Below are 4,486 nucleotides of genomic sequence, written 5' to 3'. Positions count from 1 at the left end.
TGAACTCTTCCTGGAAGATCTACAGGAAAATAAGTCTGAAACTTTTAGGCAAAAGAAAAAGCTACACAGAAGTAACTTTGGAATGCTGAAGAAATTAACCAGAGGCCAGAAACTGGGGGTATGAGAACCACCCAGTCCAAACCCAAAACCAAATCACTGAAACCTTGGTAATCTATGGAGGTAGAACGAGGACATATACTGTACCCATTCATTTATCATTTTCCCCAGCTTTTCAATCTGCTCATTTTTTAAAAAGATTTTACTTATATATTCATGAGAGACATATATAGAGAGGCAGAGACACAGGCAGAGGGAGAAGCGGGCTCCCTGCGGGGAGCCTGATGTGGGACCCAATCCCACACCAATCCCTCAGATCACAACCTGAGCCAAAGCCAGATGCTCAACCACTGAGCCACCCAGGTTCCCCACCACCACCCCACCCCCCAGAGTATGTATTTAAATAGAAAGTTGAAGCTCACGGAGAACCCAAGACACTGCATTTTCTGGGTCTATCCTTAGGGCCCACTCAGTACTCAGCAGCTTGTCTCTCTTCTCCCTCCACCTTGTAAACAAAACCCAGGGCTCATAAACTCTGCAGGTCTGAAGCATTGTGACCAAGTCTCTTCCCAGCCAGTGTCTTCAGAGCACTGGTCAGTTTGGTACAGAGGGATGAGCAGTCTCTGATCTTCAAGGCCTCTAAATAATGGTGGATGGCAGTACTTTCTGATTTACAGTAGAATTCCTAAAAGTGGCCATAGTAGTAGTAGAGCTGATGTTTGTGATCATCAGTTATGTTCTCCAGTTGAAGGGCTTTCTGGAAGACTTCTTCAGCTTTGCTATCCTGGACTCCCTCAGCATACATGTTGGCCAGGTCTGTGTAAACAAATGCAAAGGTGGAGTCTTGTTGCACAGCTACTCTGAAATGAGAGAGCAACATTGTAAGAAGCCTATCCACTCTCCATTTATCCTCCCACGGGTCTGTTGCCCGTGGCCTTTGATTTGGATCATTTGTGCCCTCTGGTAAAGTCCCATCTGGTGATGCAGGAATGAAGACCTTGGTGTCACTTTCAAGACCTTTTTTCAAAAGTTCCAGAGCGTTGTCCCAGGAATTTTTTCTCCTGTAGAATTTGGCTGTGTAACAAAGGACGTAAGGTTGGGAAGATATCTGGTCCAGGATTTCTTCAATAAACCTTTCCACTTCAGCTTCTGCATGTACATCTGTGGGACCCAGGAAATTTAACAAAAATCCCCTACCCCTGGACAAGCAGAGCAGGACTAACTCCATTTTGTGCTACACCCGCCATCTCATGTAAAACCCCCCACATGACCTGCCTGTTGTTTAAGGCACTCCCTCACCCTAGTTTAGCTATTAAGCACACCCTTATCAGAAACCAGCACACATAGGAATGCGGGACCTCTGACCTTTAACCGCCAACGAATGAAAACCCCTCTTTTGCCCGCCAAACCTGTGCACCAATTCTAACCAGAATAATAGGCTAGTTCAAATGGTCACTGTAGGGTGAATCCTAATTCAATTGGCCACCTGCGTGTGGACCGACATGACTGTGCAACTTTCTACGTATGTTACAATCTCATTGGCCACGGACCCCTATAACACTACTATGCTTCTTAGTCTCGGGGTCCAAGTCCCTGCTCTGCTGTATGGAGTATACTTGGACCCAAGCTCGAGCTTGTAAATAAACCCTCATGTGCTTGCATTGGCGTTGGCTCCTTGGTGGTTTCTCGGATTCGCAATCTTGGGCACAACACATCTTGGAACTTTGGCACAAGTCAGACCTTAATGTAGGCATTTGCTGGGTTCAGGGTGACAGCCTTCCTCCGTGGGCCCAAAGAAGAGCTTTGTGTAGGCCTGTGGTGGTCAGAATGGTCCAACCAATATATTGTGATGGCATAGCTGATGTTAAATTCTAGATCATCGGGTTCTGCTTCTAGAGCCTTCTCAAAAGCTGCTTTTGCCCTTTGGTAATACTTTCCTCCAAATTTCAAGAGTGCCCACCCTTTCTCACAATCAATCTCAGGCCTCTCCAATTCATAGTCAGAAGGACTGGACAGTTTCTTACAGACGGTCCCTATCTTGTCTAAATACTTCTGAACTTCCTTGAGCTGGTCCATGTGACAATACAGCCACACATAGTTTCCCCAAGTGACCAGATGTCGTACTTCCTTTTGTCTGAGTGTTTTCTCTGCATTACGGCTTCTGCTCAGTCCAAATATTCCAGGGCATCTTCATTTGGCCTTTTAAGTGTTTCATGCAGGCCAATAGGTTATAAAGAGTAAATCAGGATTCTGTGGCGAAAAATTCAAGCTGCTGCCCAATTGTATCTTCCACATCAAACAGAATGTCTTAAGTAAATTCCATGCAAAGTGACATTCTAACTCCAGGATAGCCTTCAGGGGGTTCTTAGGAATTTCACTGTCAAATATAAAATCGTCTTTAAATTTTTGAAGAAATACGTCAATTTTTAAACCTTACACATTGTTCTCTGCTTAGCAACCAAACTGACTTTCTATTGGAATTTACAGTTGAAACACTAGGCCCCTATAACTTTGTAGTAGTTTCCTCTGTGTACAGCTATATCCAAGAGATTTTTTCATTAAGTTCTTGTTACTTATTGCAAAACAAGTCCTGGAAAGATGGCAGGGTATTGATTGCCTTTTGGCAGTCACTAACCCCCCAGTGCCACCAGTTTTTACAGAGGGAAATTTAAATGTTTTGTTCACTAGCCTGGAAAATTAAGAATCATAGATATATAAATAGTCAAACATAAAAACATAAAAACATAAACAAACATACAAATCCCATTTCTGCATGGTGAGTAGGAAGAGAGAGGGGAAGTGAAAAATAAGAAAAAGAAGTACACCAAAGGAGACCCAGAAGCCATACCAATATATCATTTTTTCAGAGGGAGGAAGAAAGGGAAGGAGGGAGAGAGTGAGGAAACCCCACAGGGAGAAAAGGCTCAGAAACAGACAGGAACCAGGTATATCAAGAGATGGGAAAGCATAAGTTTGAGATAGATAAGAAGAGTAACAGATTTCAAAGGAGATAGGAAAAAGACAAAAGGAGGCTGAGTAAGCTCAGTAGGTTTTGCTGTAAGTGCCACATCCTTCTGACCTCTGGGGTTGTGGGCAACTATTATGAACTTATCAGTGCCCTTAATACATTTACTCCACAAATATTTTGTGGAGTGAATATTACACACAAGCTCCCCTTGTGTGAGGCCCAATGTAATTTCTGCAGAACCCACTGGAAACATGATCTCTGAAACTAGATGAAGGAAAAAGGAAGGGACAGGAGATATTTCTTCATTATGGGCAGCCTTCTATGTGCAAGATCTTCTAAACAACCCTGGGGATGGAACCCTGATGGAGACACGGCCCTGCTCATATAGAGCCTATAAGTAAACGGGCAGTTAGAACTCAGCATTGCAGCCAAGGTCCATAGAATTGACTCAGGAAATGTATACAGCCCAGGGCTGTGGACATCTACAGCTTCCATTTGGTGAGGATCCCTTCTCTTGGATTTCATTTCTGGAACATCGTTTCCCTCCACTCTCAGTCCACATGATTTGACATGGGCTGTTCACCGTTCACTCCAGTCTGGCAAGGCACAAGGTATTCCAGCCATTCCTGGTCCCAGTGATTGATTCAGAGATAGTCCAATTGAAGTATTTTGCTGAAATGGGACTTTTGCTAGAGCTAAGTCTCTTCCTTCTAAAAATTTTAAACTAGTAGAATATAAGGTTGGATTTGCCAGTGGACAATCTTTCCAAACTTGGGGACAGCCTTCCTGAGAAGGAATCTAACAGAGTGGACAACAGAGCTTTGGCAGGAGAAGGACAGAATAGAATGCTCATGACAATGCCTTAACAGTCTTGCCTGGATCACCCTGTCTACCCCTGAACCTCTATTAACTTAAAGAAATAACTTGATTTAAGCGAGTTTGAATTAGGTTTCTACTGTCTGCAATGGACAAAATCCTGATTCATATTACTAGTTTTATTTGTTTTTTTTTTGTTTTGTTGTTGGTGGTGAGGCAGTCAGGAAGCAGAAATGCAGACAATCCTCACCTCCTGGTGGTGGGGGTGGGGGGTCCTGGGAGGCGGCCTTCTGCCCAGGATGGGGAGCCCGGGCTGGCTGCCGAGCGGGGGCGGGGTAGGAGCTGCGGCGGGCACGAGGCGGGTGGGGGAGCTGGGGCGGGAGGGCGGCTGTGTGCGCCCAAGGGTAAGGAAACGACATAGTGACTCTGCGTCCGGACTAGGCGCGTCCCCTCCAGGAAACAGAAACTTCTGTAAGAGCGTGGAGAAGAGTCTGCGGAACCGAGGGTGGTTCGCTGTGGGATTTGCAGCGGGGCCTCTGGACGTGGGTCTGGGCATTCACCTAACTCGCCGACTATGCGTGCCACTCAATCGACCCTTTTTTTTTTTTTTTTTTTTTAATAATAAAATGACAGGAGAGGTGCGCC

The 4,486-nt window shown here is 45.1% G+C and overlaps 1 pseudogene; it reads right to left on the bottom strand.

Moving 5' to 3' along the window:
* Window positions 1-241: 241 nt before the first annotated feature.
* On the bottom strand, window positions 242-4,260 carry LOC140631687 (interferon-induced protein with tetratricopeptide repeats 5 pseudogene; annotated as a pseudogene).
* Between the last annotated feature and the right edge of the window lie 226 nt (window positions 4,261-4,486).

This window comes from Canis lupus, chromosome 4 (genome assembly GCF_048164855.1).
Source record: "Canis lupus baileyi chromosome 4, mCanLup2.hap1, whole genome shotgun sequence".
Classification (NCBI taxonomy): domain Eukaryota; kingdom Metazoa; phylum Chordata; class Mammalia; order Carnivora; family Canidae; genus Canis; species Canis lupus.
Note: the sequence above shows the minus strand (reverse complement) of the source record. Positions and strands in the feature narration are given on the sequence as shown.